Source organism: Anser brachyrhynchus (assembly GCF_964034855.1).
Source record: "Anser brachyrhynchus genome assembly, chromosome: 5".
Lineage (NCBI taxonomy): Eukaryota > Metazoa > Chordata > Aves > Anseriformes > Anatidae > Anser > Anser brachyrhynchus.
In genome coordinates this window covers 61,008,222-61,030,869 of record NC_137699.1, presented here as the reverse complement: position 1 = coordinate 61,030,869, position 22,648 = coordinate 61,008,222, and the positions used below count along the sequence as shown (strand labels likewise).

The 22,648-nt window shown below is 49.3% G+C and overlaps 1 protein-coding gene across 1 annotated transcript in view; it reads left to right on the top strand.

Moving 5' to 3' along the window:
• LOC308195268 (uncharacterized protein) overlaps window positions 1-22,648 on the top strand; it is a 74,443-nt gene that overhangs the window by 34,431 nt on the left and 17,364 nt on the right. The window contains exons 7-8 of the mRNA XM_080592360.1: window positions 16,345-16,629; window positions 18,319-18,797. The gene's annotated coding sequence lies outside the window, so the exon portion shown is untranslated. The remainder of the gene's footprint in view (window positions 1-16,344; window positions 16,630-18,318; window positions 18,798-22,648) is intronic.

The window sequence follows — 22,648 nt, the reverse complement described above, 5'->3', positions numbered from 1 at the left end:
CCACCCCACAATGCAAGCATTTTCACTGCAGGGAGCCTCTGCTCCTGCGTTACCACTGGAACATGGTGCCAGACCCAGGCCCCTTTCCCGGGGGTGCCCCACACACTTGCACGGAGGGCAGTCCAGCAATAAGGAGCAGTTCCCTTCCCAAGCCTTATGCCAGACCCAGCCTTATTCTGGGAAAACCCTTTGGCTCACACGTCGCTCTGTGCTGGCCTGGAGCCTTTGTTTGCAGGATGCTGAATACATCTGGCGCTGCCTGCATGCGTAGGTTTCGATTATGGCGCTGATAGTTTGTCATTAGCTGCTTAACCCTCCCGTGGACTAACGCACCGTGCTGCCCCCAGGAGACTCCGTTCCCTTGGGGTTTCTGCAGGGAACAACACCTCGTGCACGCAGGCATCATGAATGGCAATCGTGTGCGTGTGGCAACGTGCAGTGGCAAGGTTGCACTAAGAGGCTGTGCCTATTAGTATTGCAGTTGGACTTGATGATTTTTGTAGGTCCCTGCCAACTGAGCTATCCTATTTTATTACTGATATTACAGCATTGCTCGAGGCTCCACCTGGATTGGTATGTGTGGCACTGTGTAGGTGCTTTGGAAAGAAGTGTTGATGCGATGTAAGCAGTAAATGGTTTACAGTGAGGTTTTGTGGGTATCTGTGAGCCCATCACTATCATGCAGAGATGTGGCTTAAGGTTTTTTTTACTGATGAACGCTTGAGTTGGCAGCAGCACAGTGCCTCTGCCTGCGCCCATGGCAGGGGTCCTGGCTCTCCTCAATGGGCCGAGCAAGAGGGAGAAACCAGAAATACCAGGGGGACTTGCACTGGTGGGGGAGAGATCTTTTTAGTAGCAGAGCAGTAGGGTGATTGTTGGGCAGAACAGCTCAGTCAACACATCTCAGGCTTCACCACTCTGAAGGTGGGCTGCAGGATTGAATGGGGGTAAATTGAAGGGGGCAGCAGGCAGCCTGCCCAGCAGGGACTGCAAAGGAGGTGGGGAGCAGAGCAGAAGTGAGGAGAAAATGGGGAAACAGTGAAAATGGAAATGATAAGCCAAGTTATTCCTGTGGACAGTTTGGGGACACTAGTCTGAGTGAATATCCTCATCCCAGATGCTCTGTAACGTGCTCTCTGGCCAGTCTCAGCAGGATCTCCTGCAAGAGACCTTCCCTCATCCCCAGCAACAGGTGATTCATCTCTCAAGCAGGCTCCTTGCGTGTCTCCCAGCCACCCCACCAGGAGTGTGGATTCAGCAGGACCAGGGGTCAGCCCAGCCTCCTCCAAAGCCAAGTCAGCCTTTGGGTTGAGCCGGGAACACGAGAAGTGTTGCAACAGCCTGAGAGCAATTAGGGGTGAGGATGCCAAGGAATGTGCTCCACACTGGATTGCTCTATGCTGGGGCAGGGGAGGCGTTGATTAAAAAAAAAAAAAACACATCTTGGACAAGAGCCCTTTGCTTGCAGCAGGAGGAGAGGGAGGCCTTGGAATATCGAAGAATATCATAGATTTTCTATTTGCCTTGCAAAACAAAAACAACCCTCTCCCACAGTGTTTCCACAGCCACGCAGAGATAAACATACAAATTCCAAGGTTATTTCCGGTGGATTTCTTCGGGGCTCAAAACAAGCTCTTTCTGGAGTTGAAACATTACTAGGGAAGGCTCGTTCCAGCAGGAGTGCCCTTAACAGTGCTATTTATTGAGGTCTTTATTTTGCGGTGAGCTGTACTGAGCTGCAAAACATGGGGGTTTGTGATTCCAGGGACTAATCTGTTTGTTCAAACTGTAGTAGGGAAAGCAGATATTTAGGGCGGTTTTAATGGCTGGAGCAGCTGGCTCGTAAATAACCCATGTAGAATTGAGTCTAAATTTTCCCTGAACAGGATGCTCCCGCAGATGTGACAATTAATCACAGTGATCAGCATTTCTGTACAAGCGTTTCCAGATAAATTGAAATGATGGGTTCTTGCTCTTTTGAGGGGTGGAATCAGAAATTCAGTCTGGAGGCTTAACACTTAGTCAGTACTTCCCTATGAACAGAGGATACTGAAAGGGAGAAATTATGATGTGGGAAATGTCTCCCAGATTTACGGTCTGAAGGCTACAGCTGGGATTTCTTGGAAATATCTTTGCAGTTGTCATGGCATTTATTGTGCCTATAAAAGGTCTTCCAGGTGATACTCTTCACTGATGTTAGAAGTACTAAGTACAAAGGGAAACAGGTTAAATGGGTTTCTTCTAAAGTCAAAACACAAGAGAAACTACACTGATAATTAATTGTAATATTTCCACAAAGAATTTGCCAGCTGAGCATCTCAAAACTCACTTATACCACTTATGCCCTTGTGTACCTTCCCAATTTTCTGTTTGCAGGCAGAGAGAAAGGAAGAAAATGCTACAGAAATGTTTGTCTTTGCATATCTCCATGGAAATTATCTCAGAGGGAAATGGTGGACCCTTCCAAGGATGGCTTAGAGCAAATCTGAGGCTAAGCAGGCAGGAATCCTGCACTGAAGTAGTAAGAATTTTGCTGTAAGGCCAGGTTTGTGTCTTTATGTGTTCACCAGTGTAATGAGCTGATCAATGTTGCTGGACTGTGTGGTGCTTGGGATGTCTGGTTCTGCTGCCTGCTTTTGGGATGCTCCTCCTGATTGCATTAAAGTTGTTTAGCTTTCAGGTGTGAGCTTCCTTGGCACACTGGTATGGTATCAGTGTGACTGGTGATACAGGGCAGCAAAACACTGCAGAGACGTGATTAGTGCAAGAGCTATCTTGGGGTCTGGGTGAAATCATACTACTCTTCTCCGTACTTCCCTTATCTGAACCATCCTGGGTGATTGTGGAGCGGGTCCTGGATTCCAGAGTTTGTTGACGCAGGGAATGCTGCAGATCCAGGCCACAGGAGAGAAAAGATGCCACCCTTGGTCTTGATCAGTCCTGAAGCCTGCTCCTGTCTGGAGAAGTCTCCTTTGCGTTGGGTGAGCTGGTTGCACTCATTGCTTCAGCCTCCTCTGTTGAACACTAGCCTGCTCAGGGAGCATGGGCAGCATGCTTGGGCCATTACTGGGGAGCGTCCACGTCCTTCCCACCTGCTGCAGCACATCAGTTTGGCCTAGTCAGGCAGAGATTGCCTCCCTCTGGGACTGATTGTGTTGTGCATCCATGCATCACCCTGGCAGGTTAGGATTTATTACCATGCTGGTCTCAGAGAGGCTGTATTTTACCAACCCAAGTCAGGGGAAGAGAAGGGGAAGTTTCTTTTCTCCCTAGTTGTGAGGCCACCCACAGGAACCAGCAGCAGGGCAGGAGCAGGGGAGCTACATCCCATGCCAAAGGTGCCTCTTCAGTTGGGCCCCATCCCCTGTGCTGGCATGGGAATCTGAGGAAAGGAAATTTGTGCCCGAGGTGCCTGCATCACCCTGAACCTCTGGGCCACATCTGCACCCTCACCCACTGTTAAGTCCTGCTGCTGCAGGGAATAAGTGTGCAGGCCTCATGGAAACCTATTTGGGTTGCAGATGTGGTGTTTTGGCCTGGCTGTGAACTTCTGAGTAGCAGAAGAGCTGTGGTTAATAGCACAAGAAAAGAGGAGTTATTACCATTCACACCTGTGCTACATCCCTCCTCCACTGTAGGATGGAACAGACGAAGTAACATGTGCCTGGATAACCAAGTGTAAAACAGAACAATGTGGGTGAATTAGGACTTAGAGTGAAGACAGCAGTAAATAATCCCTCTGCAAATTTTTTTTTTTTTTCTTTATATGCCAGCATTTCTCTCTAGAAACCCAATAATCACATCTATGCTTGGGATTTTCTATCCTGCTGAGAAGCCATCAGGTTTGATTAGCACATTAAGTGCCTGCTAGAATTAAAATTATCAGCAGTTAAAAGATGACCTGAACGATAAGATAAGATACAAACATTCTAAGCAAAATTATTTTCTGAGTGAGATGAGATGGAGAAAGGTCTTGCTTTTTTCCCCAGTCTGTTTTTCTTCCCATCATTCACTGTTCTGCCAGTCACTGAGAGGAGACACGGATATTTCCAGACTCATGCCAGTGCCCAAGCAGCCAAACGTGCCACCAGGAGTGTGGTGAGCAGTCTCCAAACTGACTTGAGGATATAGGGACTGGGCTGCCTGCTTGATGTTACATGTGGATAATGAAAGAAGCTCTCTTCAAACTGGTTCACAGAAGAGAAATCTCTGCACAAGTGTTAGAAAATGAGATAAAAAGGCAAAAATCAAAGGACTGAATGACAGAAGTATCACTGAGTTAGAGCTTAAAAGGGCTGAAAGCATCACTGTCCCTGGTGTCTCTGCTGGTACTTCTTGCGTCTTCCTTTTGCCTGTCTCCCTGTGGTGACCTTCACATTGCTCAGCCCCTGATGGCCATTTTCACAGCCATTAATTGAATATCGACGCGTGGCAAACGCTTCGCAGTGAGGTCATCCCACCACGGCACTTGGCCTGGCTCAGAGGAGAGAAGTGTGAGATGCGAAATATCTCATTACCCGAGCAAAGGCAAAGCCTTCGCGCAGGCCGAGACGGGCCTCGCAAGCAGCCTGCGAGGGCAGGGCCTCTGCTGCCGCCGGAGGCCTGGGAGGCCCCACTGCGGCTTCTCCCGAGGCCAGAATGCCAAAAAGGGGCAATTACGCCCAATTGCTCCAGCCCGCGTCGGCCAGGTTGGGCCCGGGAGCGATGCTGTGGAGCCAGCGGGTCACGTCACCGCTTGCTCTCCGCTGGCCTTGGTTTTAACTTGTTAAATCCCCATGGCCGGGAGCAAGATGGAGGTTTTGTGGGCACGGCGCGTGCCCGAGCCGCACCACCTCTGCCCGGCCCTGCGGAGCATGGCAGTGCCTGCCAGGCCCTTCCACCTGCTGGAGGGTCTGCCGGCTGGTTGATGCAGCTCCCCATTTCCAGGTTGAACATCTTTAGCCCAAGCCTGCACCCACATGGTGTCTTTGCTGCTCTGATAACTGGAAATGCAATTCCTATAGACCTCAGCATCGGCACCCTTGAACTGTGCCTTGCTTCAGTGGAACAGATCGACTTTCTAATCTGTCACTCAGGGTAAGTTTTCCCCCCTATTAGAATACTTTCCTGAACTGTTTACAGTTTTTCAACTTTCTTTTTGAAGTGAGAACCCCAGACATGGGAATGTTTTTCCAGAAGCAAATGGTGAATGTGCCATTCTTCCTCCTCCCACCCTGCAGACATACACATCTTGGGGCCCTTCTTGATCTCTGGACTTGAGCAACAGCAGCTTGGGGGTCACCGCCAGTCACCAGCCAGGCCCACATCTAGTGGTCCAGTGGAAATTAAACGCTATTTAATTTTGGGTCTGGAGCTATGTTTTTTCTGGGTGATGTTCAAGGATACAGTCCACCAATTTGTAGAGATTACCTCTATTCCTAGATCCTCGATGTTGCCTTTGAATTGAGCCACATCAAAAGAAAAACCTACTGATTTCAGTGGGAGAAGAACCCAGCTGATACATTTGCTTTTGACAATCCTGTGGTAGGTTCAGAGATTCTGCATTTCAGTATGACCCTAAAGTGTCTCCCTTGGCTTATGGGCAATGATATAGACTAAGCTGAGTCTGAAGCTTGATTAATGAGAACATAGTCTACAGGAAAACAGCTTCAGCATTTGCAAGAAGACAGACAGCCTCAGGCATTTTGTGGCTTTTGACAGCTGGGAGCCATGAATGTCTGTTGTCTTATTTAAAAAAAAAAGAAAAGAAAAAAAAGAAAAAAATCCTCCGTAGAATGAACACATTCAGCAAATGGAAAAAAAAAAAAAAAAAAAAGAAAGAAAACATTACTCCCGGCTGGGGTGAGAAAAATCAAGTCTATCAGCGAGATTCTCTTGGTGGCTAAAAGGTAGCTTCCTGGGTTTTCATGTTGGTGGATTCATTCTCTGCATTCCTCCCATTTTTTTTTTTAGATAGCTGGTTAAATTCTTTTTTTTTTTTTTTTTTTTTTTTTTTTTTGGTGGGGGGTCATCTTTCAGGAATGAATTTTGAGCTATGCTGCAGATGGAGCATTTCCAGCCAAACTCCCCTGTGAGCACGGTGCATGGACTGGGGTGCTTGCAGGACACTTTGAGAAGCCCAGAGTGATTGGTAGGAGCAAGATCCCCCCTTTGAGATCCAAAGGATGCAGGTCTGGAGAGGATAACCAGGGGCAAAGCAGGAATTTGGGAGCGCTGATTAAGATTCACTGCATAGCATGGGAAGAATGACTTCTTGCTTCCATCTGAAGGAAGTGGTCTTTGGTGTTTGCCCTTTAGAGTCATTGCTGGTCGTCCACACAGCCAGACAGATGCTGCTGCACTGGTTGCATCAGAAATACAAGAACAATGATTTATAGGATGCAAATATAGTTTTGGAGAATCTGAATATGACGCAGAGCGCATGGTGAATGTATTGTGCAGGTTGGGTCTGGCCAACAGACCGTGTGTTTGGCATGTCTGCTCTAAAATTAATCATGTGTTTGAGTGATAGCCTGATTGCGGATGCTTTCCTGAGTTTGGGACATAAAATGCAACTTTAGGGAAGACTTTCTTAATCCAACAAATAAATCTGTTGCAGACGTATGAGTGTTTTCTGTTGTTTTTCATGGAGCTCTTTATAGCTTTCAGATGGGACACTCCCTGCTTCCTCCAGAAATTTCACTTGCAGTGAGTTGAACTTTTGGTCAGCACTGAAAATCTATGAAGAATATCAAGACGTGCAGGGCCCCAGATACAAAAGCCAAGAAGGACTAGCGATACTTAGTGGTGATTACATTTGTTTCATTTCCATAGGAAGGGATGGATTTCTGTGTTAAAAGGAGTGCATTTCTTGCAGAGCAGGCAGCTTGACAGATTACTGTATTAATAATACAGGATTTCTTCTCTGAGTTGTGGGAATGGGCTAGGGACTCTTCACCTCCTCCTCTTCCCTTACAAAACGGGAAATAGAGGCTAATTTATAAAGATAGACTGCAGTGTGTGATGGTTGGCAGAGCACATGGCTGATCGCTCCGTGCATGGATGTTATATCTAATAGGTCTTGGTAATGGGTCCCTGAGGTCCCTTATGTCCCAGGCTGGGGGCAGCTCCCTGGGCTGCTGTGATTTGCTGTGCCTCCTGCAGCCGCTGGCTCTGCCACCAGCTGGAAACATGTCCTGAAGGGCATGTCAGTGCCTGCCATTGATTTTCAAGACCAGATGCCTGTTTTTGCTGGGATCTGTGGGATATGCATGTGGGTTGGAGGGGAGAAATCCCTTGGTCCTCACTGTACTTGTGCCATAGCACTTGTGCTTAGGGCAGGAAAAGTGAGGCAAGGGCTTTGCACAATGAATGAGAGGCAGGGGAGAGCTGGCAGGATGGGAGCAGGGGGCTGAGACAGTAATTATTTTTCTCTGATGTGCCCTGTGTGTAAATAGGCATTTCTAGCATGTGAGAGCAGTCTGCACATCAAATACATCAGTTGTATGCTGGTTCCCCCAGGAGTGGGTTCAAAGTAAAGGCAATGCTTCATCAGAAAGCTAATTGAGGAACTGAGTCTGAAGTCTGGTAGCAGAACAACCTCTTTTCTGCCTCCTATTTGATTTTATTTCAGCTTGCCCGGAAAACTTAGATCTCTGCATCCACATGCCTGCTACATTCACTTCCCTATGGCAGCACACAGTTTGCTGCAAATTACTGAGATGATGCTTGTGGCTGTGCTTTCTTGTCAGCCTTTGGTTGCTCGTATTTAACATTTGTAATAACCCGTGTTGTGTGTCCTGCAGTTGGAGCCGTGCATTTCACTGGCAAAGGCCAATATTGTTTAAAGGTGAATATTTTTCTCCATTCTGAGAGGGAGATTTTGCTGTTATATATCAATATGATGGCTTGCAGTGTTCTGGCAAGCTGGAAAAAGGAGATAAGAATGAAAGAAATGCTAAATTTCATGACCCAGTGGCTTATATTCTGTGTGCTTCACTGCGGACATTTAACAATCATGAGAGAAGGTCTTCTATGCTCCTTAAAATATCCACATCTTTAATGTAAATGAATCAGAACCATTTTTCATCGCTGGGTCATGCAACTCGGGAGTCAGAGGGAATAACAGTGGGTACATTGTCTGGATGGATGAAAAGAGAGAGCCCCGACTCTGGAGCAGACCCTTATTACAGAGCAATATAATAAGGAGACGGCTAACTAGTCTCATGTGTTTGATTTCTGACACCAACACACATTTGGTTTCTTTTCTGACTGCCCTTGAAATGAGAGGTGAAGCTTGCAGGTCAGGAGGGAGCTGAGCCCAGGGCTGGGAGCTGGACCCATTCTCGGTGCTGCCGCTACCTTGCTGGGTGAATTTAGGCACATCTTTTTCCCTCTCAAGGACTTTGTTTCCCTCCCAGCTTTTCTCATTTGGGATGCAAGTGTCCTTTCTTACAGGCCCAAGGCTGCCTCTCCACCCTGCCAGCCCCAGAGCTCCTGGCTGGAGCTGACACCCTGATGGGTGTCACCTTCTCCCCTGTTCACAGCACAGCCCTTTTGCTGGAGATGCCACAAGGTATGGCAACACAGAAATAAAAAACATGCAACTGAGACAAATGCCATTCTTGGAGGAGTGAGTGGTGGATCCCACCAGTTCAGAGGTGGTTGCTGCCTTGCTTTGTATCCCATCCACATCCTCTGAGAGCTACAGGTCTCCCGTAGTTCCCTCCGTGGCTTTCTGTGCTTTCAGGAGCTTGCTAGGTCCCTTCAGAACAGCAAAGCATTTTTGCTCAAGGTCACGCTTTCAGTGCTACAGCAGCAGAAACCGTGTAAGTTAAAGGTTTGCATAAAAAACAGCAAAGGTAGAGCCAGCTTAGGAAGGACATCTTTTTCCTGGGCAGCTCCCTTGCATTTCACAAAGGAGACTTGGCTGTGTCTGTGGTGATGAGCCAAGTCCACGGGACATCTGGGGCCAGCAGTTTATGCCAGCGATAGGTAAGAGGCTGTGCAGTATGCTAATGGGGCTATGGAGATGCGTGTGAATTTCCATTACTCCCTCCATGGATTTCATGCTATCAGCGTGCATGGCTGAGATGCACGCGCAGCCTTCCAGCATACTGATGAGCCCGTGGCATTAGTATTCAGTGCCAAAAGCCGGAGCTGTTAGACGAGGAATAATAGTGTGAAGGGGAGAACTGAGAAATGATTAGGCTGTATTATGATATTGGCAATGCTAACCCAGCTCCCTTGCAAAGGAGATTTACGAAGTACCAATTTAGAGCCTTAGCACCATAAATAAGTGGCTGGAGGACGTGTGTGTGTTTTGGGTGCTGGCTTTGCCACTGGGGAATTTGCAGAGGGAGGAACACATGATTGACAAGAGGCCAGAAAAATAAGAAAGTCATGGGCCTGTCTGACTGCCTGCACACACATGGTTTTTATTAGCAGGGCATGCAAGCACCCACCCCTCCTTGGCACAATATTTGACACAAAGTTAACTTAAAATTAAGCTGAAGTTTAGGTGCTTTTTTTTGAGCCGGTCCCTAACTCTGTGCTCACGTGTAGCACCTTGGGCTAAGTGTGCGAGGGGACCGCTGGCAGATTGATGCATTCCAGATGTTTCTGCTAAGGGTGAAATTGCCCCCTTTGCCCTCGCAATTTGGGTTAAATCTTTAGGGTCAGGGTCGCCCAAGGTGTTGGATATAGGCAGGTGCAGTGCAGAGACTGAAGGTTACTGTGCAGGGGTGCCCTGCAGCTGTGGGAGCCACAAACAGCATTCGGGGGTAAATTAATTTAAACAGGTGAACTACTTTGCTCTGGTTTGTTGTGTTTAACCTTCATTGCTATCGGTGGTTTATCTAGACCTGTGGATAAACAAAAGAAAAGCCCAGAGGTGAAACCAATGTGAAGGCTTTTGTCTAATTTTCAAACAGAGCTGATTTATAGTGGGCATGAAAATATGAGGGAATGATTACACTTTTACAAAATAAAGACAACATTTACAATGAATGCAGCATGTGACCTAGCTAACTTTTTTTTTCTGAGCACTTTTTATGAGAACAATAGTGAAGAACAGCCTCTGTTTCTATGATCAGCTGCAAATGGCAGTGAATGTTTCCTTGACACCAGAGGAAACGTGAAGCATCGCGAATTAATATTTGCAAGGTGGCATTTTGAGGTCTCTGAGCTCAGCAGACCCGTAATAAAACAAGGAGCGGAGATCATTACTTTTGTTTGCAGAGCTCAGGGTAGGTAGTGGCTGGGGAGCAATCTCTGAAATTATCTAGTTGCCGTAGATGTAATTGGGGAGCAGGCAGGGTTTCCAATAGAGTGGATGCGCTCCCTGTTGGGGAAGCAGGAGATGGAGAGAGACGTACCAGTGATATCCATCACACACAGCAGACATCTTTGACAGTGATCTGCACTGCGGCAATTTTCTCTCGGCCAGGCGATTATTACTTGTCAGGGCCAGCTGTCACCTGGAGGACCCTTGTTATCAATTACTTAAGGGCGTTCTCCCCAGCATTGATTATTTTATTAGCTTCCTGATGAATCCTCGTGTTGGCTGTCTGTGTCTTACAAAGCTGCCCCCGGTGGGTGCTGGCACGTCCTGGCCACCACCAAGTCATCACAGCTTCCCAGGAGGCTCCCGTGGCCCACCTCCCCATTGCGTGGGGGTCTGGAAGGAGCCCTTACCCCCTGCCCACCACAGGGAGATCGCAGCCGCCCCTTCTGGCTCTGCTTTCCGAGCCACCGAGCAAGTGCCAGGCAGGAGGAGGAGAGCGTGACTGTCCCACAGCCCCGAGCAGATGGCGTGGAGAGCTGCGCCCTGGCCTCTGACAGCAAACACCAGCCCCCATTGTTTTGCAGGGCCCTGAGAAAATAGATCGGTGACACCCAGGCAGCTGCAGAAAATGTTCTCCAGACCATGTTTGTGCAATGCATTAAAAAGGAATGAAAAAAAAAAAAGGGACTAGTTATCCATCTCTGGTTAATGATGAGCAGCTCTTATGGGGAATGCCAAGCCAGCAGAGGAGACGGTCTGGAAGAAGTGGATGCACATTGCCGTGAGATCTCCTGGTTGCCTTTATTTTTAACCCAGGGTCTGCAGGAGCTCAGCACCTCCCTGTTCACTGCTGCCTGCCCCTACTCAGTGTCCTCAGGCAAAAGGGCAGAAAAAGGGACAAGTGGCACCAGGTGAAACCACTCCTACCTGGTCCTAGGAGATCAGAGCTTGTAGAACTGCAAGCGTGAAACACAAGGGCGTTTTGAGCAATGCCACCAGCCCTTGAAGCAGTCGGAGAAGACACCAGGCTCGTGCTGGTGCCACATGCACAGCCACTTGGTACCTATCTCCTCTTAGGTTACCACCACCAGGTCTTCAAAGTATTTAGCCCATCCTGCCTTGCTGTGACTGTGGTGGGATTGGGGACCGTGGTACAAACCGCACTGCCCCACAGGATGGGTGCAAAACAAGCCTGGGACAAGCCTGAGGAGCAGACATCTGAAAGCAGCATGTCTAGATGGGAGGATTTCCAGATTGTTTCAGATAGCTCAGACAGCTCCTGTGCGTTCGGCTCCTTCTCAGTACATTACAGCTCTTCAGAGCAGAGAGAAAAGATCCAACAGAGTGAAAACCTTTGAAATAGAGGAAAAAGAGTGAAAACACAGCCTAGGGAGACCATCTTAAAAACAAACAAAAAGCAGAGAGGAAATGGGAAGCAGTGGATGCTATGTCACGCAGTGTACGAGCCAGCAAGCAATATCTGCAGGTCATCCATCCATCTGAGCCTCGGAGAGGACGTAGGTCCTGGGGTTAAATTACAGCAGCCCCTCTCCCCTCGGCCTCTATTATTTTGTCTCCAAATACCCAGCAACAACAGGGACAAAAATAGTTTGCAAAGCCTGACAAAAATCTTGATTTCCCAAAGGTTTGCCAAGCCTTGTTTCAAGTACAAAGTGCTCTGGCTGCGTCTGCTCCTCAGCTCAGCGCTGACCTTCGGCTGCTCCCTCCCTCCCTGCTCCGACGGGGAGGCAGAAATGTTCTGCTATCGCACGCACCCTGGCCCTTCAAAGCCATTTTCAAGCTGCGCCCCTTGATTATTATTTCTCTCCCTTTCCCCCAAATGTGTTGCCTTTAAAATGAGATTTTTCTTTGGTTTGTGATAATTCACACTTCGTACTTCCTTTGGGGCTGCGGGAAGGGAGCAGCGTGAGAGTGCTGAAAGCAGTCTCTTGTAGGGACACTGACAGCTTTTTTGGGAAGCCACACGGCCAGGAAGGCTCCCCCCCAGCACACAGGTGGGGCAGGGAGCAGATTCCGCTCCTTTGGCCATTCTTCGTTTTGCAGATGACAGACTAAACAGTCTACAGCGAGGCAATTATCTCAATAACGGTAATTTCAGCTTTTGCTGTGAAAAGAGCTCGCAGAAAACAAGAGCGTTTAGCAGTGACTAATATTTTGCAGCTCATTTCTGGGAGCATTTATTTACCCATTGAGCATCGGGGTGGGAGTTGCAAAGCGGAAAGCTCTGAGCTGCAGCGGGTAAATCAGGGGAATAAGCAGATATCCTCCCTGCTTTGAATTGCAGCTGATTATCCTGCTTGTTGCTATGTTTGCTCCCCCTGCAGCTTTCTTCTTATTTTTTCTTATTTTTTTTTTTCCTTGGGATTTTGCTGACAGAGGAAACTACTGTCAGGCCACCGTGGATCCCCCGCAGCCTCTCTGGCTCGCGCAGCCGTCCTGCAGATGGAGAGGACACTTTCGCTGCTGCGGGCTGGCCGGCTCGATCTGGCGACGCTGGAGATCTAACGAGGCTCTCTCAGCATAATCCCAGACCTAATGAAAGGCAGACGGCCTGCCTCAGAGCGTGTGGTCTTTGGTGCTAACGAGGCCAGGTATTAGGAGCTGTTGCACGGCACCAGGCACCATTGTGGCGTTTGCCTGGTTTGCTGCCTTCGCGGCATTTTCAGCTCATTTCTGCCAAGGGCAGCACTGCTCATCCTGTGGAGGGTGAGGAACTCCATGAAAGCTTCTGGAGCAGGCATGAAGACCTGGAGGCAAGTCAAGAGACAGGGTCCTGCCCGCTCCCAGCCAAGAATTTCCTCAGGCATGTACAGATAAGGGGAGATGTGACTGAAAGGGAGTGACAAATGCACAGCACTGAGGTCTCAATTCCCAGCTGGGAGGCTTGTGCTTTCTTTCCTGTTCTTGGCATTACGGTATTGTTCGAAGTCCAGACGTGGGAGATGGTGTGTCCTGCATTGCTCAGATGAATTAGACCAATGGCTCTGCCCCAAAGAGCTTAATTCTTGCTGTGGGTGAAGGAGCTACATGCAGACCTGTGTGCAAATCTTTCCTGAAAAATAAAAGGGGAGAAGCCTTCAGAAGTATCATTGACTGCAACAGCCTGTGGGCACTTCTATAAATCATTGTCAGCATTTTTAGGTGTGTAACAACCCAGCTGGGAGTGCCTAGGTCAGTGCTGGAAATGGGAACTAGGTTCTTTAGTCATATCAGCACGATTCATCTTACCTGATCAACCCAGCTAACAGCCAAGTGTTTAGCAGAAGCTATTTTGTGTGGCTGGTTGAGAGAGATGCAGCTCTAGAACATGATTTTCCTCTTCCCAGGACGGGCGTCCTGGTTATGAGAGCCACATTACCTCCTAGACATGTTGGTCTCTGCTTTTTGACTGCAGAAGAGCCTTGAAGACTACAGTCATCCTTACGTTGGGTGTCTAGTTTAAGGCTTGCTGTTTATAGGTGGATAAAATTAGATAAAATGAATCTTCCACATAGATGCTTCTGCAAGTTTTACCCTGTGTTTTTAAATAGTTTTGTATAAATAACACTGGAATGACACAACACAGGTCTGCAAGGCATTAGTGCTCTCCGGCATGCTGTACGTTTCACACTGAATGCTGTTAGCAGCAGAGGAAAGGCCAAGCCAGCCCCTTGGATTTGAACATGCTTGAGTTTTGGAAAAATACGGATTTGGAGGAGGATCTGAAGTTTCCCTCTGTCTTTGTCATTACAAGGAGACAAACTCTGTCCAGCGTTGCTGAGCCTTTCAGTAGTTGGGGTTTTGGTCCAGCTGCTGCAGCCCTGGGCCCACCTTGGACCCGGACAGGCTCCAGATGAGTCGTTCTGCTCTGTCCTCCACGAATACGCAGCACAAAAGTTGTTCAGAGCTTTCCTTGACCTCAGCTCTGTAGAGTCATCCTGGGATAAACAAAGCTATGGGGCCTCGTGTACAGACCTGTGTTACATTTACAGAATGGACCTCGTATAAAAGGTCCATACGCAGACAGAAGCAGGCAGAAGGGCTCCAGCAGTGCTAGCGTCTGCTTTAGAATCGTAGAATCATTAAGGTTGGAAAAGACCTTCAAGATCATCTTGTCCAACCGTCACCCTATCACCAATGTCACCACTAAATCACGTCCCTAAGCACCGATGCTGCATTTAGGGAATGGCCACCGGATCAAGTGCTGCTGTATTGTTCTGTCTTCACCAGACACCACCCTTCAGCTGATTGACAGTAACTGTGTTTCTCCTGTCCCACACACAAATAACTTTGCTTAAGCTCTTTTCACAAATTCATTCAGTTTTTCAGGCAGGAAATCTAAGAGCAGAGGGCCACTACTGGTGCTTGGCTGCAGGGCAGCATCTCCTGAGGCTGCCCCTGCTGCACCACCAGAGATCACCCCCAATAGGATCCAGGCACTGCCCACCTTATCACCATCCCCTTCCCCATGTCAGCTGGCAGGATTTAGGAAGTATTGAAGAGCAATTTTAATTTGCAATATATTCCCTACTTTGTCCATTGAAATGCCCATGGTTTTTGCCCGTAGGGACCGTGCACCCTGGAAGTTTTCACCTGGAAACCCACATGCTGGATGCAGTGAGCAATGTCTCTTGTGCAGCTTGTTCTGCCAGAGACTCCACTCCTTCCATGGGCTCAGTTTTGCACCATGCTGAAAACATTGTTCTCCTCATTTTTCCCAGTGTTACTTTCAGCTTTTTGCTTTCCTCGCCGCTGCCAATGGGTCTTGCCCCTCACACCCTGAGAGACTGCACAAGCCCCGAGCATTGCTTGTGGCTGAACCATCCCTCAGGGCAAGGCAACGGGGTAGAAGGGCTGGTGGCTTTGCATTTTATGTTGGTATTTGTAAATCCTGGCTGGGGTATCTCACGTTTTTTTCAAGTGCTCTGGGCTGACAGGAGGTTGGAAGGACACGGAGGGGAGGAAAAAATGTGCGTGCCTCCTTGTGAGAGGTCTGTGAGGCTGGGGGAGATTAGCTGGGGCAGGAGAGCAGCTGCGATGCTGCCACAGGGTCTGCCCAGGTGAGGAGGCAGGGCAGGTTTGTTGATTTATTGGGGTGTGGGAACAAGGTTTGCAATCCTGATGCTGTGCCATAGGCAAGAAACCCCGCAGCCCTCGGCAGCTGTGCTGCTCCTTTGAGCTCCGTCTGGGAGCACAGAGGGTTTCCCTTTTTACCATCACGGGGTAAAGGGCTTTATGGCACAACACGACTGCCCCGAGTGGTGGAGGAGATAACATAAGAGTGAACTTGCCGTCTGTCCCTGGAGTTGTGAAGCACAACCATAACTGTGTCTGTAACTTTAGACAGCTCAAATAGACCGAGGAAATTACAATGCGCTGCCACATGCTTCAAATGTAGGGTTGGTCCTCTGTTCCTCTGTGCATAGCCAGGGTTGAATCCTTCTCCTGGCTGTTTTCCTTTAATTTAATATTCCTTGCAATAGGACTGTTCCCTCTTAATGTGCCTAATATAAAACATGCTCGTTTGCTGACTGTGGCAGGAGGCTCTGGCTCGGGCTGCCCTGCACGTCGCCACTGAGTCTGGTGCTAGGGAGGGCAATGGCTCTGGGAAGTTTGACATTGAAACAACATATCAGGAATATTTACAGGGCAGGGAAAGGGAGAGGACTTATTTTGTTGCAAATGGCTAGATATGGGGTGGCTCATGATTTGGAACAATGCTCGCAATCAGGCTGGGTTCAGGAGGATGCTGCTTTTTAGGAAACAAAGCGGGATGCTTTCCTGGGTGGCTGCATGCACAGATCACATTTGTGTTCCCTGTGAATAAAGTCAAAACAACGCTGCCCTGTGCTGACAGCCCATGCTGGTGGCTCCTGAACACAGGCTTGCTGTCCCATTTGGGGTTATGGGATGGACAAGGGAGAACAGCAGGAGTGGGTGGGGAACGGGAGGCCAGGTCCCCAGGGCAGACGCTGGCCCCGTGAAGGGCGAGCGGCGTTTCCACCCAGGGTGGAATGAACTCATCTGTCATTGTCATTTTTTAATTGTTTTCCATGTTGTACTGCTTATCTTTTTAATAGGCATGATCTGAAACACGCTGCTTTGCCGTGGGTGGCACACATCCCTGGCTGTCTCCATGCAGACGGACTGGGGATCAAGCTGGGGACAGGCTGCCTCATGAGGACACGCCAGAAACCTCCACCCCTCACCAGTGCCGAGCAGAGATGTCCCCGGTTCTCGATGGATGAAAGGACACTTCCCCCTAGGCTGCGGTTTCACAGCTATATTAACACTCCAGAAGACTGTCTTTCCAGCTGCGGCTCCTGACCTTTCTGTCTTGCTAGTGGATTGCAGAGATCAGCCAGGTGACCAAACCCTGCTTTTTATTTATTTTTATTTTTTATTTTTTTTCCTCCTCAGTGAGGTTTTCTCCCCAAACAACATCATTCCCTGAGCAGAGCTGCATGACCAGATGCCCTGCAGTGGGCAGGGGCTGGGGTTCAGGCTGAAGCAGCCCTGTCGCCTGTGAGCCTGCAGCTTGGTGCCCATTTTTCCTTCCTATTTAGACTAAAGCTGCAGATTCTCAGCCATCCCTGTACAGAGCTCGTGGGTCTGCGGGGCTCAGACTTGTTATCAGCTGGGCACAGCCACAGTCCGGACAGTGAGAGGCTGCTCCCCATGGGGAGAGCTGCAGTGCCAGACCTGTGCGTGGGACTGCAGCCCTACAACATCCCACGGAAACAAAGCTGGGCTTAAGAGCCACACAATGTTTTTGGTTTTAACATGGACGCTTTTTGCTCCCCTCTGTTTTTAGCCCCCCTGAGGTAGATTTGGTTCAGCTTTTCCAATTTTCTGAGAACGTTCTTCCATTAGCAACTCATGGAACTCTAGGATTAAGAGACTTAAGCCGTGCTTTCAATCCCCCTCCTGCCCAAACCAGGTCTGTCTAGGTCAGACAGGGACGAGCAAGGACACGAGCAGAAATTCCCATCCTACAGATGCTACCGAGGCCGGTCCAAACTGCAGCCAGAACAGGAGATGGTAATATCCCGTTTGCCCAGCAGGCCCCTTTATTAGCACTTTATCAGAGTGAATGCCATCAGCCAAAACCCCTGCGGGGATTTCCAGACACTAATCCCATGGATCAGCAGCCCCCCATCCCTGCAGCCAGCACGGGATGTGGCACCGCAGGGATGGGACACGCAGCAGGGCTATCACAGGAGGCTGACTTCAGAGAGCATTATCCTGCTCCCTGTCCCTTTTCTGTCCATCTGTCTGTCCGTCCTGGCACCCTGTCCTCCCCAGGCACCCAGTGGGTGCCTGAGCACCGGTGCCCCCAGCATCCTGCGGCCGCTCTCCCCTGCTTAATCCCTCTTTGATCCTGCTCCTGCAGGCTGTGATTGAGGTGAGCTTTGCCACCGAAGCCTGGATTTTGCTCAGATCATGTAACTGTGTGTAGGGGGGTGGAGGATGAGACAAGTTTTTGAGCACATAAGCCTTTCCTTACATCTGACATAGAAAAACTAATCACCCAGCTGTGGAGTGGGCTGGGGATACTGCTGGATTTCTCTCCCATGATGGGGAGAGCAGCTCCTGGTGCTCATGGACATGGTCTCCCACCCACACAGCTAGAAACAACACAAAGGGCACAGCAGGTGTCCCCAAGTCCCTTTTCTCCAGTGCTCAGCACCCTGTGGGCAAGCAGAAGAAATGCCCTCATGGATGCACAGGGAGCAGCGTGCTCCAGTGGGAAGCTCCTCCTGACCTCGGGCTTGCTGCTACAGCCCCCTTTGCTGCTTACCTGGGGGCTGCCAGATGATCCTCTAGCCCCAGGGGTCCCAATGTCCCCAAATGCGCCCTTATTCACAGGAGTAAAGGGCAAGAGAGTGGCTATCTCGCTGGCTCCTGCTGGGACGGCTCCCCTCGCTCTTCACTTTGATGTTCTTGAGCCCTGCCTCCCCGGGCCTGGCTGGGACCCAAGCCCTATGTTTCCCATCAGGAATCTTATCAATCCGCTCTGACTATTTTCTTTTCCTTTCCTCTTTGAATTCCAGTCGGCTGCTAACTGTGAAAACACAACAAGAGGCGCAAATCAGCCAGCCCTCGGCGTATTCAAACCGGCACCGGTTTGTTTGGATTGGGGCTAAAGCCGGAGCAAGAAAGCTGGAGCTTTGAGATGCTATTGGGATCACCTGGGAAAATACAAGTGCCTTTCATCTCTCCTGTCCCCATGGCCAGGCAGGCTTGCTGCCCCAGCTGGGCTCCCACCCCTCTCCTTTTTATCAGCGCGGGTCCCCGGCTGTGCCCGGGGACAGGCACTTAGTGGGGACCATATGACAGGGGGTGGAAGTCCCAAGAAGCAGATGGTTCTCTTTCAAGGTGTGCAGGGGGCCAGGGTGGGCCTCGGACAAGTTATCAAATACCTCTCAGGATTTTCAAATCAATGCTGGAAGCTGTTTTTCTTGATCACGGCGGTGAGCTGCTGGTAAATCCCTAACCCCCAGCAATTCTCTTCAAGAAGGACATGAATGCGGTAATGCAAGACTTTATTTTATTTACCTTATTTTGTTCTGCAGCAATAACACATCCACAAACACAAAGGGCAGAGCTGCTTGGGCAATTCTTTTTATTGGTGTGAGTGTGAAATATCATGCATCTTTCTGAGCCCATATAGAGAATGATTTTCTCCCCCTTGTAAGGACCAAAAGCCAAGCTCCCTGCAGTGGAAACAGCTCCACCATCCCTGCACACCAGCCCCAGTGACACTCCAGACTGCTTTCCTTCCAAACCCTCAGGTGTCTTGTTAGAAGATGATGGGAACAATTACTTGCACTAAGCTTAGGGGATCCCGCCAGACATTTCTCTGCTGAGTCCTGTCTTTTCTGCACACACCAACAAATATACATCCTCTGCTCCCTCAAGCCCTCAGCTTTTCACTAAGCCTTTTTTCCCCTTTTCCTTTGTTTCATTCATGGTTGCATTGGTTTTCAGGATGCAAATCTGCTGCAGACCAGGGATTTGGCCTCAGTGGCTGCATTTAACCTGCATAAACCAGCAGTGATTGATATGGGTTTAGCCCAGCAGCCGTGGATTTGAAAAGACCTTTAGGAGGCTGCAGCTGGAGGCCAACATCCCCGCTTCTCCCTCCCCACATTCATCAAACTGGGGGCTGACGCAGCCCCTGGGAAGAGGGCACAGTGTGTTTATACAAACTTCTTTGCCAGGCTGCAAGTGCGGCTCTCTGAGCCCCGGGGTTGAAGGTGGGAGGTTTGGTCCCGTGGGAGCTTCCCAGTGGTGATGTTCTGGCAGTGCCACCAGCTCCACAAGGCTTCTTGTCTTCAAACGTGTCCCCACACCAGCTGTGAAACAGGCAGCAGGATCCCACCATGGGCTTTGAACATCTGAGACATGAGGGCATTTGTCTGATTTTTCAGTTTCCCCAGGTTTCTGTTTAGTTACAGGCAATTTGTTCTCTTCCCATTTTTTCATCATCCTTAATACTGTTCCATATTGGCCTCAAACAAGGATTTGAGGTGGTATGAAGTGTCTGACACAAGCATGTCTTAGCTTCTTTCACATATGATTGAGATCAAAACTTGTTTAACCTATGTTGGCCAGCAACTCTGGAATCAAGATTGCTTTGGTTATTATTATTTTCCTTTGGTGTTAGCTCCAGTGAAAGCGTTTGCAAAAAGCTGTGTAGACAGACAGATTTTGCTTCATGGATCACTTGTAGGTTAAGGACTGGGTCCCATCCAGCCATGGAGCACATGCTTCCTTGTCAGGTGCTGATGGTCTGGGCTGGCTTTGGAAATACGGAGCTGAGGGTTAACCCAGTGAGTCTGGATTGGGGAAAATGCAGGATTCAGCCATGGTGCTCAGCAGGTGCCTGTAGATCAGGACAGAAACCAAACTTCATCAGTTAGAAAATTAGGAACCAGCAAAGCTCTTCTGTGGACCGGCTGGCTGTGAGAGCACTGGCTGCCTCCAGCAACGTGCCCATGAGCTCCCCTTCCCCGCAACTCCCTCCGCTTTCCCAGCTGTGACCCCACATCTCCTGTCCTGGAGGTTCTGGTTGGGAGTGTTGGATGGGCTCCCACTCAGAGCACGCTGCCTTCTGAGTGAAGCTGCAGGGGAAATCCAGTGATGCTGAACTTTCTCACCATGCTCAGGGATGTTATTCTGTTCCCCATTGCCTTTAGTCCAAACCAGTGCTTGAAGTGCTTGTTTCGGGAAAGCACAGGGCATACAAGCAACTGTTTGCTTCCCTTGGGTTTTCAAGCTTGCCCCAAACAACCAAAGAAATGCATGAACAGATCTGACAGAGGCTTTCACCCAGGGAGCAGACCCCTGCACTCTTACAACATAGCCCAGCATGACTCAGCTGGTGAAATGGCCAGAGAAAGGGGTGGTGAGAGAAAGCACCCCAGGGTTTCTGCTCATATCCAGCCTTTGGCGGTGGGTTATTCTTCCGTGCAGGAGGGATGGTCAGTCGACACTTTTTAAGAGCAAGGACTTGGCAGCAGCTCTAGTCTTTAAGGCAGAATTGTGGCCCAAGGCACTCGGCTTAATGAGAACTGCAACATGTACCCCGCAGAGTAGCTTAAAATCCCCTTTCAGTATCACTTGCAGCTTCTTCTTCTATCAGATTTGGCTCCTTGTCTGCGATTCAGTCTCTGAACCACACCAAGGCATCATGGTGATGGTACTTTGGTAACTACTCATGGTAGAGGTAAATCTGTGCTTTTTATTTATTTATTTATTTATTTTTGTGATGGGGTTTGTTCCTCCAGTGGTTCTTCCCTAAATTCAATCCAGGCCAGGCTTCCCTTACACAATAACCACACAGGACTGGCAGCCTCTGCTCAGCAATTTATCTGCTCCTGGTGGGGCAATGGGGCATGTAGCTGCACAAGAAATGCCAGCTTTGAATAACATTTTGGTGTAGGGCTGGAGAAATCATTTTATGGCAAATGACCTACTTTACAGTCAACTGGCTCTGTATTTTTGCCTTCTCTGGTAATTACCAGCTCCCTGTGTCATCATATCTGTTTCTCTGGGTGCCGCCTTCTGTTAATGGAAGAGTGATGTTGCCTTAGGCACGGACACTTCTGGAGGAAGAGCCTGTTCCTGTGTCACGGAGCTGTGCTCCCACGAATTAATCCCAAAGGCACCCAGTGGCTCGCAGACCCAGGTATTACCATCCTTCACGCTGCTGGGGAGCTTTGCAGTGGGGTTATCCTGTCTGAAATTAACTCCAGGCAAGCCTAGGCCTGGCTTGAATCCTTGAAGAGCTCCCCAAATTCCTGACCTGTCCAAAGGACTCTTCTGGATCCCCATGCAATGCCCAAGTCCTGCAACCTTTTATTGTCCTCAGACCCCACTGTCAGCTCCCTAACCATGCCCTGTGCAAGAACATCTGCTGCCGGTCATCTTGCTTGGAAGGAAAAAACCCTTCAGGATAAGACACACTTCCCCACCAGACCCTTCTGAAAATCAGCACGAAGCACAAATGACAGCAGGATGATCCCGCCGGTCTTTCATCCCTAATGAGAGCCTCCTCCCTCGGCAGTGGCGCTGTGCCATTGTCTGTCCCTACAGGGCTGAGGCAGAGCAAAGGAGCAGGGGAAGGATCATTTAGCACGTGAAAAGCACCGCTTGTATGGGGCTACATGCATGGCACAGTTCAGCCAGGGTGAGCAACCAGCTCCTGCCAAGCAGTGATGGATGAGGCAGAGAGGTCAAAAGTTCTCCTTTACAAACAGCAAGAAAGGGGCAGGCAGGCGCTGGTCACTTAATTTGTGGGTTTTTCCCTCTACTTGTCAAGAGGAGTTTGGGCTGTGGTGATGGATGAATCATCTATTAAAGTCAAGCGCTTGCTCTTTTGTCTCGATTCCTAAAGGGCCCGATTCAAGCCCTGGTGAAGTCGATGGGAGTCCATCACTGACGCCAGCAGATCCTGGACTGGGGCTACGAAGGCTGTGGAGCAACTGGGTTGAAAAACCTGCCTTCATCCACGTTCAGCTTTGTGCACCTCGGCTCCCTGATTGCTGCTGGTTTGGGGCAGGGCATTTCCAGAGCTGTCTTGCTAACATTTGCCACCAATTCCTTACATTTGCCTCCCTGGTCCCTCTCCGTGCAGCTGCTTTGATGTGCAGCAGGAGCAACCATCGAGCTGTGTAGTGTGGCAGCTCCTTGCTCACACCTTCCTGCTTATCTGACCATATACACTGTTAATACATCCTCTCAGGCACTCAGCTCCTGTGATAACACTGCTTTATCACCAGACAGTCTTTAAAATATTTCACTGGGAGAAGGAACATTTCCAGTTTCATTGCAGTATTTTTGTCACCTAACGGTTTGATCCCAAGGGGCTGTACTGTG